Source organism: Stigmatopora argus, chromosome 3 (genome assembly GCF_051989625.1).
Source record: "Stigmatopora argus isolate UIUO_Sarg chromosome 3, RoL_Sarg_1.0, whole genome shotgun sequence".
Taxonomy (NCBI): domain Eukaryota; kingdom Metazoa; phylum Chordata; class Actinopteri; order Syngnathiformes; family Syngnathidae; genus Stigmatopora; species Stigmatopora argus.
In genome coordinates, this window is record NC_135389.1 from 11,944,624 (window position 1) to 11,960,351 (window position 15,728).

General features: G+C 40.2%; 1 protein-coding gene across 1 annotated transcript in view; it reads left to right on the forward strand.

Moving 5' to 3' along the window:
* ccnd2a (cyclin D2, a) overlaps positions 1-15,728 on the forward strand; it is a 112,858-nt gene that overhangs the window by 26,479 nt on the left and 70,651 nt on the right. The window contains exon 2 of the mRNA XM_077596136.1: positions 7,389-7,546. The gene's annotated coding sequence lies outside the window, so the exon portion shown is untranslated. The remainder of the gene's footprint in view (positions 1-7,388; positions 7,547-15,728) is intronic.

Below are 15,728 nucleotides of genomic sequence, written 5' to 3' on the forward strand. Positions count from 1 at the left end.
TCTTGTTTTAAACAAAGGACAATAACATTTTTTGTTTCTGTAATGATGTTATGTACTAAAAATAACTGCTTTTAAGGAAGGGTTGGATGGCCAATTGAAAGAAAGGAAATGTCGCCGTGGGACTTTTGATGAAGTGAAGAGCACACAGATAAACACACCATACTACATCTGAGGGGACTCGTTGTTTAAACCGAAGATTTTTTAATTTACAAAAATAAATTATCACCCGAACCCACAAACGCTACTTCACAAACTTGGCAAATTCGTGCAATCCACACGTGTGTGTATTTAATTTCCTAATGGTATCATATAAATCCTTTTAATCATTATCATAATTTTCATTGAAAATGTCAACTCAAAAATGATAAAGAGTTTTAGTCATCGCTCAGTGGAATTTCCGTCAATTTCAAACCTGTTTTTGCATTTTGATGCATTAGCTACGGACCAACCACAGGCCTTTTTGCAAACACACACAAATGTTAAACTACCTAGAAATAGAATAGGTTGCTTTCTTAGACCTCAGGGACTCTTGTACATGCACACCTACGCGTTCCTGTCGCTACTCCTATACAGACTCCTCTGACTGAGCAAGCTGGCGATAAGAGCACTTCCTACTTTCTCCCCTCTTGTGCTTTTAACATCCTGAGAAAGTGACCCTCAAAATGTCCTATTAGAACTCGACAAGCTGAGTTGTTGCAAAGCAGCATAGTAACAACTCAAAACTGTAAATGTGACCATGAAAACATGTCATATTGTCTTGCATACATGATTTTATCATGTAAATTATGCTCTGGCTCAGATACTAATTGGATTCCTCCAATTAGTATCTGAACCGGGAAGTAACCAGGGAGAAAATGGGAACTGTTCTGCAATAAGAGAGGGTAAACAGTGGTGTGCTGCTGGATGCTATCCTTGGGAAAGTTTGCAGCTCTGTCTTCACTCTCTGGATCTTAGCTGGGCACAAATACCACATAGTGCTGAGAGGAGGCCTGCTGGAGCGCATAGGAACATAACTTCAAATGGAAAATCTTTGCAGCGTTCTTTTGACTTTTACTGTTTGTTTGTCTCGTGTTCTGTCACAAACTTTGTTCCACTCTGTGTGCCTCTAATGACCACTTTTTAAAGTCCCTCTTGGATGTTATGGCTCACAGGGGCTTTATAAATGCTAAACAAGGAAGCACTTTTTTAGTACAACTAAACACCACATGTAGAGTCCAGGTGAAATGATCATTAAGGCCACTAAGTATAGCGCATTGGGTGTATATAAGCAAAGCTTTGTTTTGGGGAATTTAAGATACAGTAGCAACTCTTATGGTTGGTTTAACACAATCTGTTTAACAATGTGTTGGTATCAAATTTATTTGGAGTTAGATCACACATTCTCCATAAAAAATAGTTCAGGTGGAAATACTTTAATGTATGCTTGGATTAAACTGTTTTTATTCATCAAACATGATGTAAAAATCAATGGATTAAGTTATATTTTCACCTGCTGATTAATTCAGTTTTTTTTAATTGATGTGTCACTACAATAGGTATGGTAGTTCTAAATGTAACAGTGAACTAAATTAACTCGGATCAACTGTTCATCCTGGAAATGTTCCCATACAGCTTTAAATTTTCCTTTTTTTGTTTACATTATTTGGCATTCAAGACGAACTAACTTGTTTACAATTGCAAACTTTTGTATGCGGTTCTGGCTTCCTGTACAAATATCAGGTTTCCTGCGAGCACAAATGTATTTGTAAACACCATATTCAGGCACAGCTGATTTCTCTGTGCCTATAGACATGATGAGAGAGAGAGAGAGAGAGAGAGAGAGAGAGAGAGAGAGAGAGAGAGAGAGAGAGAGAGAGAGAGAGAGAGCAAACACCACCCTCCTAGCCACCCACAAACTTATCTAGATGCTTATACCAGGATTTTCTTTTTTCTTCTAAAACCACTTCTCAGCCTTTCCTTTGCTTTATGTGACGACACTATGCTGGAATTCAATCCTGGTCCATTCTGCTCTCACCCAGACAAAGAGCAAGAGAGAGAAATACAGAGAAAGAAAATCATAGTGAGAGATAGAGAAAGAATTGCTGGTTCTTTCTTTTCTCTGTTAAGAAGCTACTAAATTTAACAATTGCTTTTTTCATTTTCTATTCCACACATTTGTTCCTTGTGTTGCATTATTTGCCTTAAAATAATGTAATTTTTTTCAGTGTGGGTTAGTGTTGGTATCACATGGCTGCCTACAGTATATGCTGATCTAAGATCTTGTATGACATATCAGATAGGTTACAGTACTCTTTATGTGCTTTAACGTGCATCTAAAGCTTCTAGAATCAAACAATGTCCTTCTGATTATCAGGCTGTATCCATGTGGATTCAGTAGCTGTGTGTGAGAGACATGGGGGGCACGCTGTTGGGTCTTTTGGAGGCCTGTGAAGGGACGTGCTCCCACCTCCTTCTCAAAGCCTGGTGGCTCTAGATTGATGGGGGAGGTGTTGCCTCTGCTCAGTCATCCATCACACATTTATTTGTGTTTTAGAGGAAGGGAATTTGGAAGAAAAGACAGGATGAAGAAAAAAGACTTCCAAAAACGCCAGAGTCGGGGGGCTGCAGTGCGGTGGGTTGAAGAGTTGAGCAAGGAGAGGCCCCCATGCATGCACAACTCTTCGCTCATGCCCCTCGCTATGCAAGCAAAGGCTGGAAAAGAAGTCTTACCCTTGTGACCCTCTGCCATTCCCCAGATCCGGCGCTGATAACAAAGGAAGATAAAGCCAAACGGGGGTGGAGATTTAGTGAAGATTAACCAGCAGGTTTAGGATTTCCTCTGAGGGTCCTGTCAAGTATTAGAGCGCATTTACACATTTTCTACATTATATCTGCTTGGTAAATGCCCGTAGCAGGTAATAGGAGCAGATGGCCAGAGAGGTGTCACTGGGCATTGTCAGACAATAAATTTTGTGACAGGACACTAAGGTCAAAATAACTAAACGATACATAAGTAGTAGTGCCTCTGCTTTAAACCTCCTAGGGGAACCTGGGCAACAAGGAGGATATAACTAAGAGCAGACTCCAACTTGTTGCACAATTTCCGATAAACTGGTAATGAACAGTAAAGATGTAGACATCTACACTGTAGGTCACGACTATCTAATCTGTTTTCCGGTTGTAGTTTTAGACTGTGATTAGAAACCTGAGACATGGGAATGGAATTTGGGCTTGGACAGGTTGTGACATAGGACTCCTCAATGCAAGGGGCCAAACGCCATTGGTCATGAATAGGGAAACGAGAACAAGCCCCGAATTGAATACCTTGTCTGCAGATTCTTTTTAAATTCTGGTTCATCTGATAACAGAGAAATATTTGACGTAAAATTGAAATATTATCTAATCTATATATCTACCCCAACTTGCCATCTAATATGTATGCTGTATGGACAGATAAAACAATTACTAATTAAACATGTTACCTTGTAACATAATCCACAGCGCTTTACAACCTACGCTAGAAGAAATGGAAATAGTTTTCCTTACAGTTATGTTTTTGTTTAATATACCGGCCAGAAAACTGGACAGCTCCAAAAGCTCACTCAGGAATGATCTAACTGCTTTACATTATTTTATTGTCAAGCTTGGACATGGCTCCTGTGCCTTATGCCAAGCAAAAACAAATAGAACAATGAAGAAAGATTGTGTAAATTACTACCTTCTGGTTAGAGGGCTTTACAAAAATTTAGCTCTTTTGGTATGTGATTCATGTTTGCTGACTAGACCTAAACCCAGTTATAATTTTGATATAGAATACAATGAAGATGTGATGAGGAAAAAAATGTTTCCAGCAGACGACCTGCTTAACTTGTCCTTGAGGCGATGGGAACGCATTTGTCCCTTCTCAGAAGTTTTCCCAACTACATGCCTCGTTGTACAACCCCCAGAGTTCCTATTTGAATCACAAATGCTCTTCGGTTCGTTCACAGGTTGTGGTCAGTTTAGGAATTTTGCAACCCATTAAAGCCCTGTGACAATGACTTTCACCCCTGGGACAACCGCAGGGGTCTGCCCCCCTAGTGACCTCTCTATTGCGGCCCATTCCTACCTCCAACGGTTTTCCCCCAGACCTCTGATTGGTTCGACCATGTACCCTGCGAACCCTGTGGGGTCAACGTCTCTTTTCTCCCCGTCCGTCTTGTCCTATTTTTCTGGCTCAAGTCGGCACTTATCAAAGACAACCTAGTTCTGTCATGTGGCCAATTCATGTTGACACTCATTTAGCATGCTCATCAGAGATCAGTTATAAATATTCAAGATGACGTTGGGGGTCATCAAGCGGAAGACAAATAGAGATGAGCGTGACATATAATAAGACTGTGTTAAAGAGATCAATTGAAAGCAAGACAGAATAATCAATAGGCACGTAAGTGATTATTACTCATCATTGTTATCAGTCTTGCAAGATGCTGATATCAGTTTTTCTTCAAATGTTTACCACTCAAGTCCCAGCTGACTTTTAATTTATAATTAACAATATATACAATTACCATACAATTTTACAATTACAATCCTTAGAGGCCACCCAATGAGGCAGTGGTTCTTACGCCTGACTTTCGTCCGGGTTCCAGCACCCCGACGACCCTTGTGTGAATCAGCAATACAGAAGATGAATGAACAATATCTACAACAATTATGCTTTTGCGATCATCATAGTTGCTCATCCCTGCACTAGTGAGTCTGACAATTCAAGACGCTCCACAATGAAGGCAATCAAAGAATTTGGCATTGCCTTCTTATTACCCATGTTTAAAATGTTCCCTTGATCCTCTTTTTGGACTGGCAAGAGTAGTTATGAATGTGTCAGATCTTGTGAGAACAAGTGAGCAGAGCCAAGAAGGAACTAGTTTGAATAAGCCTGAGTATCTCATTGACATGGATGTCAAGAACATCTAGGATCTCATCCAAGATGAGACAAATAGTCGTTTTAACTTTGGGAATGCGGCTCTCTTCCAAGCTCTGATGTTTTGGCTCTATCAAAGGCTCCAGGAGGTATTCATGAACTGAAAGTACTGTAGCTTAAGATCAGCTTGTTAGTTTTTGAGAGGAAATTTTTCTGGTTAGTAGTTAAAGCCAAATATGGGTCAACTTATTTGGAAGAGTATCAAAAGTAAAGAAAATGCGGGCAGTGTCAAATCAAATTTTCTGAAATTTTTTTTCAAGTCAAACACCCGTTCTGGTATGCGGGACTGCTGTTGATCTACTATTCATGTTCAGGGATTTGTGATGAGACTGTGGTTGTGGTAGGAACCATTAGGGTGTTCTGATTCAGGTTATAATTTGGGGTACTGCGCAGACTGTGGTGGCCCTGGTGGATGAGTGGTTAGCATGTCCGTCTCACACTTTGGAGATCGGGAGTTCAATCCCCGGTGGGTTCCGACCTTCCTGTGTGCAGTTTTCATGTTATACCTGGGCCTGCGTGGGTTTTCTCCATGTACTTTCATTTCCTCCCACATCCCAATAACATGCATGGGCTGGTTAAACACTCCAAATTGCCCCAATGTATGAGCGTGACCTTGAATGATTGTCTGTCTCCTTGTGTCATGCAATTGGTTGGCATCCAATTCAGGGTCTACTGCACCTGCTGACCATAGTTGTCTGGGATAGGCTCCAGTCCCCACCTCTACCCTTGTGAAGACACGGAAAATAAAGGAATAAATATTATTGAACGAGTGAACTTCTCCAACTTGTCATCAATTAATGAACCTAAATACTGCTTAACGATCATATTATCAATCACTGATTGGGTGATGGCTAAATACACACCCTGGCTCACCATCATAGTTGAGCAAGTTTACTTTGAATACATATTCAACTTTTTTTTTTCTATTCAGACTCCCATGAAATGGACTATACTTAGTCACATGGGAGAAAATGTCTGGATTAGGTCACTTGGACCTTGAACTAAGTAAATCCAGCCTTAAAGGCTTGTTTAATAATCAATCTTCAATCAAAGTCTATATATTGTGTGCCAGGTTTGTTGTATTGACGCTTTGAAAATTAATTGCAAGCATAATCTCCGAGTTGACCCCTCGATCCAAATATAGATCTATGTGAACTGTATTCACAGTGCTCATTAGGGTGCAACCACAATCTTTCCCTGAACATAACTGTTCATGTGAAATCCAACATGTTTCAATGCACAAATGGATAGATGTATATATAATTAGCCACTAAAGCCATCGTGTCACTTTTATTGGCCAGGCCTTATTTTGATTTCCTTGAAATCCCTCTATTTTTCATGTTTGTAAGCGGCATTGCCTTTGAACATTCCTCTTTCCTGCTTCTCACCAAGATGAATATAGGTCAGTTTTGGTTTACCCACTCCGTGCCACAATCCCAAACCACTAAACTGACTAATTAAATGTGCCTGAAAAATATGTCAGACCCATTCATATTATGTAATATGCACATATGTGAAATTTATTTTTATCTGTTGAATAGTCATCACTTCCACTTAAATTGTCAGGGGCATGAGCCAATTTGTGAATTACTCTTCATATGTGTCAACTCGGGAAGCGCCCCTGGATTGAAGAAGCCACTGCAATATTGTAGTGAGAAACATCATGGCATATCCTTTTTTATCATAGATTTTAAGACCAATACACATAAATTATAGTACATATCAAAACACCAAATTTCTAGTTTGCAACATCTGCAGACCATGATGTTGCTTAATACATCCTTCTTTGATTATTCAATTTCAGTCCTAGTAAAAACAGTTCAGACTGTCATTTCAGACTGGCATGGAGGTTGTCTGTCTGAAGTAATCCATCTGGGTCACAGGCTGAGCTATTATCAGGTTTTTATTGTTCACTTCTTCATTGTTGTGGTGAGTGTCTGTTGTTCCCCGTTCCTGTGCAAGGGATTCTTATAAACAATGGAAGGAGGTGGCAATGGTAGTTTTACCCTACATTTAAAACATATTTATGAGGGTCTCATAGAACAATGTGGTATGCCTATTTGAATAATACTGCAATTGATATACACCGTGCCATCACCAGATGCTAGTCTAATTTGGGCATATGAAATACTAACTAATAATACTAATAATCTGCTTGTTTTGTGGCGATATGAGTTTTTCAATACACTGATTGGACTTCCTAAATTCAGAAAATGTGTTCCTCAGCCAGACAGATGCTGTCCATCCTGTCATCTTATTAGCAAGCCCAGTGAGCTAGATAATAATTGTCAACTTGGGTTTCTTGTTGCCAGTGACAGGGTGGGCAAGGTGGGGTTGCTTTGGCACCAGGAACATTCATTCACTAGACATCAGGTGTCTTCTCTCTGCGGGAAGAAGAGAAGCGGAAATGTTCCTGTTCTTAGAGTGTCTTTATGTTTGATTACAGATGGCTGACGTTGATACAAACAACTTTCAATTGAGATTTCACATTGGAACAAACAGGCATCAGAAAGTATGTGCACTAGCCTTCATTCTCCCAGAAATTCATAAACAAAGCTGAATGGACCAGCAAATGATCATCTTGCATTCCAGCTCTTTTGAAATGTAAGTCATAAGCTTTAATCATTTTTGAAAGTGCTGATTTTATTGGGCAACTCGATGGTGCAGTGGTTAATAGTTGGTTAGTTCGCCGGACTTTTGTGCTGTACAATTTCCATTTGGTGACTTTTCTTTACACTAACGCTCCGCCCAGTGCTTGTAGAGATCTTTACATGAGGGAGATGCGGCGAGAAATCATTAGCAGCCTATCGCGTCTCATATGGTCGTATCTCAAAATTTTGTCTCCTATCTCAAGGTAAATATTTGCTCAGAATTTTACTCGTATCTCTAATTCCTTGTATGTCGGGGCACTCGTTCGTCAAGGTATTACTGTATTACAAAACTTGTTTTAAACATCACTTTTCGAAAAATAACATGCAAAAGATGTAACCTCTGACATCCTTGTAACCGCTGTGCCAGTGAAGCAGAAAGATACTCATCCAAACAGACTCTTAGGGAATATGACAAAGTAAATGCCGGTAATTCTGATAACAGAACATTAACGTTCTGGAATAGAACATGTTCTTACTTGTGGACCCTCAACCAAAATTCTCAGCATAACTCATTTGTGCGACTATCGCCCCCTCAACACGTACACAATGAATGGGTTTGTAGACAGCCTTGCGTTAGTGTGCAAAGGTCTTCAGAGTGGAATCTCTTTCCTGTTGCATGCCCAGGGTTGTGAATCCACTATACCCATCAGCCACTGCAACACATCATTATGCCATCATTATAGTACAGTGTAGAGGAAAATGCAGACCAAAAACTGGGTGGGATGTACCATAACAGAAGGGTCCTCTCTATGGACCAGTCAATAAATGAAGCTGTGTGCCAGGTGTTGTCATTTTGCACCACTATAATTCCCCAGTCAACTATAAGGACAATATTCTCCACACCAGAAATTGGATTTCCACAATTATTTTCTCTCAAAAGTACATGTCTGGCATATTTTCCTATGCATTGTTGTTCAGTTTTTCCTCTCGCCTGAATTTTAACGCAGCGTGAGAACTTGTACGCCAGTAGCTGATCTGATCGGAAATTTAATAGCAGGTCAATATCAGGGACAGAAATCCACAATTTCAAAGTCGATATTGATTGCTTATTGCGATTGTATCGTGTCAGTAGAGCTTCATGTGCATTGTGTACTCTGAATTCGCTTATGTTCTTTGCCAGAAAAAACACCAGAAGTTAATGGTTTGTATCGCTTGTTTATCTTGGCCGCCGATGCGACAGAGCTCTAATTATCTGGTGAATAAACTTGAATCCTACACAAATGTAATGTATTAAAGCCTCAGATAAACATTGTTTTATATTTTTTATCCCCGCCCCTGAGAAGAAACAGGCATTTAGCCAATAAGTAATGGCCAAAACTCTTATTGGCCGTGAGGAGTTTTACTGTGCTTCTTGAAAACTCTTATTGGCCGTGAGGAGTTTTACTGTGCTTCTTGAAATACGAAGGCACTTTTATTGGTTATATAGTCTCTGTGTATAGTCTTTTCTATTTTTCGTAACATTCATGACATTATCAAAGACATTTATTAAATATTATTGAATTCAGTAACACATTTACAATTTTTACATCATTTTCCTCCCACTTTGTTTGGCCCCTCTCTTGGGGCCTGAGGATGGCTGGCACTGACCGGCCTGAAGCTGTCAGCTAGTCCTGGGCAGCTGGGATCTAGGGTCCTCCCTACAGTTCTCCAGTTAGCTGGCAGACCTTTTTCACTTGCCCCCACACTCTTGTTTCTGCCTTTTTTCTTCTCGCCAGCTGAATAATACAATACAGAGAAGCCCTGTGCTGTGATGTGCTGTGAATACAGACCCACACCGGAGGGCGTGCACACACATCAACGCTTTCATAAGCTATTGAAAGAGACAAGGCTATAAGCAGAAAGAAGAGCAGAAGCCTCTCAAATGCAGCGCTTGGCTTTGTGTGCCACTTGACACGGATGCTAGCAAACAAGATAACTGTTGTTTGTTGTTTATAAAAGGACCCACTGCCACACTCCACTAACATCTGGACACTTCCTGTGTGAAAGACATCACGGTGGAACCTGTAAGCTTAAACACAGGTTGCTTGTCAGAATAATAGCAATACTATACTTTACGTCATTATTTGTTTTTCATCATGTAAAACAGGTATATTGATAACATAGCAGTGACATATTGCAAAAGAACAATATTATAGAGAATTACAGCACAATTCAAACCCAAATATTGAATCCTGTTTTGAGGGGACAGGCACGTCTAATGATAATGAGCTTTCATATTGCCTAACCCACTGCAGAGTATGGCTTTTGCCCGAGGGCAGAGCAAAGTTTTTTTTTTATGGGACATATCTGTTTCTCACAGAGGTTAAAGGTATTTTCACTTGGACTGGTGGCACTTCATACACTTGCATTTTGTGTGTTTATCTGTGTATTTGGACACAATGACAAACAAAAACTCTGCTTACTCAATGTCTTTGATGTAAGTAGTGTTTCCAAAAGTGAAATTATGACATAATGATATAGAAGTGTTTCATTGAAATCTGCTTGTGTAAGTAGCAATAATTGTCCATTTAGGGGATTGGATTTGTACAAATTCATTTTTCTCCTACTTTTGTTTTATACATCTGAACAGATTGATGTGTTTTGATGTATCTCCCTTGGCCTTTTGTCAAAGTGTGAGCTTGGTAGGGAAAAGGCTGCAGCTGGACACTGACGGCAGTAGAGCATGAATAGTAGGGTAGCCCTGGGCACCATGAAAAATCCCGCTGAGAACTGTACAGGCAGGGTCACAGCCCCTCCTCACTGCTTCCCAAAAGGAGAGCGAGAGTAAACATGCGTAATAGGGAGTGCCTAAAAGAGACTTGGACTGTATTCTTGTAAATAATTGCATTCATTGTTCTCTGCCACTGTTGGTTATGGTCACAAGCTGTTTGGTAGGCCCCTGTCTGTCTGGTGCTCCCCATGATCCTGGTGTCAGCCCTTACGCCCCCAAGGGGAACAACTTGTGCCAGGGGTGAGAATGCCAGCTCCCTGACCTGGTGGCCCCACGTCTGATGTGCCCACGCTCGGAGCAAACGTTCCTCGGGCCAGCTCGGAGACGCGGGGCGTGCTGTGCGCATGCTGCTACGCTGTTAAATAAAGCTGGTTCAAAGAGCACATTACTGCCGCTGGCGCAGCAGTGAAATGACGAGCTGTTGGTGTCAAAGAGGCAGATTGTTTCATTTTATTGTGCCGCCTTTATATGGGCTGACGCTCGTACATGTCATTAGATGTGAATATAGCAGATGGCCTAATCGGATTTCATTACCTGTGATCCTTATTTTAAGTGACAAATTCACTCTAGTACCCGAATATATATATCAGGAAGCTGTGTGGACACATAGCTGTATTGTTGACCTTATCTGAACATGACAGCCTTCCACCTCTTTAAAAGTTGCAATAACCTCTAAGAACAATTAAACATTAAACACAGTAGCCGCGATAAAGTGGATATATTGACTCACATGACCTTTAGCAGCAATTCCATGAAAATGAAAGTGAAAGAAGCTGCAAGGCATCACTTTTCAAATGATTTCTCAATTGTTTGGAAAATTACAAAGCAAAATGAAGTAGCTATATTAATCAGAGTAAGGGACCAACACATTAAATAAAGTCAGAATGTTTTACAAAAATAACATGAATGAACTGTAATTTTCAAAAGATAGAGACTTAGTTAAATGGAGGTAGCAGATGAAGTTTTTCACCTGAGGAATGTAAAGGACTACAATAGTTTAAAGGATCACACTAGTTTAATATAAATAAGTTTTTTGCACAAATTATTTAAAGGATAGAAGTGACTGCATCTTGGTGAGCTTCACTATGTGCCTGGGGAGTGGGAGGAACCAGTGTTTCTCTTGTGGTTGTGGGCGTCAATATTGGTTTTTGTTTGTTTTATATGGTTGGATTTGTGTTTAGTGCATAAAACAATTTTAAATGTTATTGTTTTTTGTGCTTTTTGCAAATGGAAATAAAATTGAACAAAAAATAAAGCCCTCCATTACATGCATCAGAGTAGGAAATAATCTTTTATTAAAATATAAAACAAAACTGAATTTCATTATTGGTTCTCGAAATATAGGGCCTCATTCATATGGCTTATACACAACTATTTGTTTATCAAGAAGCTGTTTTCATAGTAGCGTTCCTCACTTTTAACAAATTTTGCCCTGAGCTTGCTTTTGAAAATAAAGGCCCTAAAAGTCAGTTAAATACCCACCTGACATTCAATTGTTTTCCACTTCTAGAGATCACCTTCTGCAAATAGATTCCTTGTGAGCCATACATTTGTTCTGTTTGTTCTTCCAAAAGGAAAATCATGGGAACTCACCCAGCCCAAAACAGAATCATCGCCAGGCTATAATGATCGAACCTCAATGACATCATGGGTGTTTGAGAGTGGGCTTCTGCTAATGGTAGTGCATCTTCTCTGAATACCAGTGGCTAAATAGAACACACAGGCTGCACCCGGCAATGGAAGTCAGATGCTTTTCAGTCAGCCCATTCCATTCCTCATTCTCTTACTGGGTTTGGGGGCCTCTGTGAGGGCTCCCTCTGTACGGTAGATGTCAGAAAATAAGTGCAGGCCTTGGTAACAAATGGAATTGGATCTAATCAGCCCCAGGCTCGTGTGTTTGATCTTCAACCTCACAGTACAGAAACTCGCATCTTGAAGGGAAGAGCCTCATACAAAAGTCAGGATGTTATGGTATTTTGCTCTATAATAATCGGATGTCACAGTGAAGGAAAACTGTTTTCATATGTTGGTTGACATTATAGAAACTGCTTCCTACTTTCATTCACTTTTTTTAGCTTACATTTAACTCTACTCTACGCTGCCGCACAATGAACAATGTGACCGAACCTGACTGAACTATGGGGCAATCTGCAGGATTTGGCAACAGCTGGCCACTGTTCATGTCGCAGTTCGCCATTTTAATTGCAGTTAGTACACAAAGAATCAACCCCTCAATACAAATCCATTGACATATTGTAGTAAAGATACATTTCCAGGTTTACGCAAGCAGGGCAAAATAATTAGGCCTTCCCATGGTGTCATACTTTTCCATGGGGCACCAAATTAATTTCATCAATTATTTCATCTAGTATTCATCTCTCGTGCCACTTATCCTTGTGGGGGTAGTGGAGGCTATCCCAGGTAACTATGGGCAGTAGAAAAAGTACATCCTGAATTGGTTGCCAGCCAATCGCTGGGAACGAGACAAACACTCATAAACACAGATCATTTGGAGTGTTCAATGAGCCTACCATGTATATCTATTGGGAATGTGGGAGGAAACCGGAGTATGTGCAGAAAACCCACGCAGGCTCCGAGACTGCATGCAAACCCCAAAAGGTGGACATGCTCTGATGTCTCTTGCACTCATCCACCGTACCGCCACATCATGATAAGTCATCAGATACATCAGCCACAAGATATTTTTTGCTGCGTGCAATTGTCAACTGCTGGGTTTCATTGTGTAGCTCATCTTTTTCTTTTTTTTTTATAGATAAACATATCACTCAGACTATATTTCCTGTTTAACCAAAACCATTGCACTAGTTCTTTTTTAGCAGGAAGTGTGGAAATGCTATCCACTTCTGCATTAAAGTTTCTGTTAAACTTTTTCAATGGCAGAAGAATCGATTATAAGAAATGTGTTTGTCAGGTTTGCATTTTAACCCATTTTCCCACATCTGTTTGCCCTCCACCACTACCACCACTGGAACCGCCACCCCAATATAGAACCGAGAAAGCAAACTGCTGCAGACATAGTGTCAAACAGTGATATGCACATGGGTCAACCCCATCCATGGGGCCAGACGTGATTGAGTCAAGAGCTGGTCTAGCCTGCTTGGAAATACGATCACAGTTGAAGTTTCTTACAGACTCCGACGCTTATACAGATCATACACACAAGCACACATGCATTTACTCACATCCCACATTCTAAATCAAAGTCAGATTACTATCAGAGCATTTAGGCTGTATTTTTCTGTTTTCAAATGAAAGTCCAATTTCAACAAATAGACCTTTGTTTTAACTCTCCTATCTCCTGATTTCTTATTGAAATTGAAGTGCCAAAATTGAACATCCATAAAGTAATTCAAAATGGATTTGGAATAAAGTGTTGAGGAAGTGATTGGAATATTTACCCATAAGATGTTAGTCATGGATTAACCCTTAGCTGACATTTTTATCCGATTTTCAAAGCTGTGAAAATTCTGCTGATGCTATTGTTCAGGGCTATGTAAGCCTTTACAGTGACATAGCTCTGTGGGTGGGAGAGGGGCCTTAATATGATGATGTAAGGTGATGTCATATAGTATAGAGCAGCCACACATTTGGGGTTTATTGCAGACTTTGGAATGTACAGCAGCATTCTGAAATATACAATGCAAGAAGTAGTAAGGGATGAGCATAATTTGGTATGTAAGAGAGCTACAGTAGAGCCACATTAGAAAAAATAATGTCACACCCCACAAAAGGAGGAAAGAGCCCTCCCATCATATCAGAGTCTCCCCCATCCAGTGAGCCTTCAAATTTTCAGACCACCCAAGGCAGAAATGTGGATACAGAATCACAAGAGGAACAACTAAATAAATGTGAGGGCAACTATAAACTTCGAGAGGCAATGTTGCTGTCAGAAATTAATCAGAAAGAAGTAGAATGGAAACTAAGAGAGGCAATGTTGTTGTCAGAATTAAATCAGAAGGATTGGCAAATTCGAGAGACTGCCCTGTTGTCAGAAATTAAGCATAAAGAGATTGAGATGAAGCTCAGACTTGGAGAGGAAAAAACGAAATTGCAAATGTTACAAGGGGAAATGGCAACAAAAAAAACTTCCCTTCTGGAGACATATGACACTTGCGAAGGTCTTCAAACAAAGGGTAACTTTGGGTACAACGTCAGTAAAAGCAACACTTCAGCAAACTCAAGTGTCAAATGTGTTCATCATTCACTCATAAACTCTTCCCTTTCAACACCTAAGGAGTCTTTAAGTCTGGCTCAACTAAGTTCAAGGCACATAAATATCCAACAACAACAGCCCTCAACTTTTGCCCATAACCCACTGAAATTTAGTAATTTGAAAATATCTAAAACGAAGCTAGCACAGAAAAATTCTCCTGTTGGTTGCGTGTGCAATGCCGACAAAGCTCCCCTCCGCAGCGATAAACGGAATGGCCACAATGCTGACAACATTGGCACACTTCTAGAAAGAGCATTCAGAGATAAGCTAATGGCATGGCCCAAGATCAAAGATAATGATGCACTGGCACTAAAAGCTTTTGTCAACTTCCTGAAAAGTGTCTGTGCAAATCCCCACAGAGAAGACTTGCGCTTTTTGAATAGTTGTGAAGAAAACTATAAATTACTCGAAAAAGTGCCAGACTGGATCATCCACAAGTGGAGTCAAATCGTTGTTGACGAACTTGATACCCACGGCAAATATCCTAATTTTGCGAATTTCACAAAGTTTATGAAAACAGAAGCACAGAATCTCTGTAATCATGGCCCTTTGTCGCAGGTTGGGAACAACAAATCCTTGGAAACTCGGCTCCTAAAACAGAAGAGGAACCCCAAAACAAACACAACACCAAAGAATGTCACATCCCAGGCGGTGTCCTGTGGCAAAATAATATTGTGCTTATTTTGTAAAATGGAAGGTCATGACATTGTGAAATGTCCCATATTTGCAGCCCAGTCTCTTGACGTTAAGAAAAAATTCATACATGGCAATCATTTATGTTTTGGCTGTCTTAAAAAGGGACATTTCATTCAAGAATGTAAACGAAGACACGGTGGTAGCAGGTTTCACTGTCGTCATCCCAGTAGCCTACATACAAACATGATTCAAAGACCTGCAAGAATGGCAAAGAATGATTTTCTACCTACAGAAGACCGTAGGAAACCAGGTGCTCACAAGGTTCTATTTCACTCAACAGCAAGATGTTCTCCTGCTACATCAAGTATTGTTCCAGTTTTTATCTCGTCAATTGTGGAACCAGATAAGGAAGTACTTACCTATGCTATATTAGATGCACAGAGCAGCTCAACATTTATCTTAGAAGATGTGCTCGATAAATTGAATGTGGGCATCCAATCAGTGAAATTGAAACTAAGTACTATGACGGCTACTGACACAATAATAGCAAGTAAG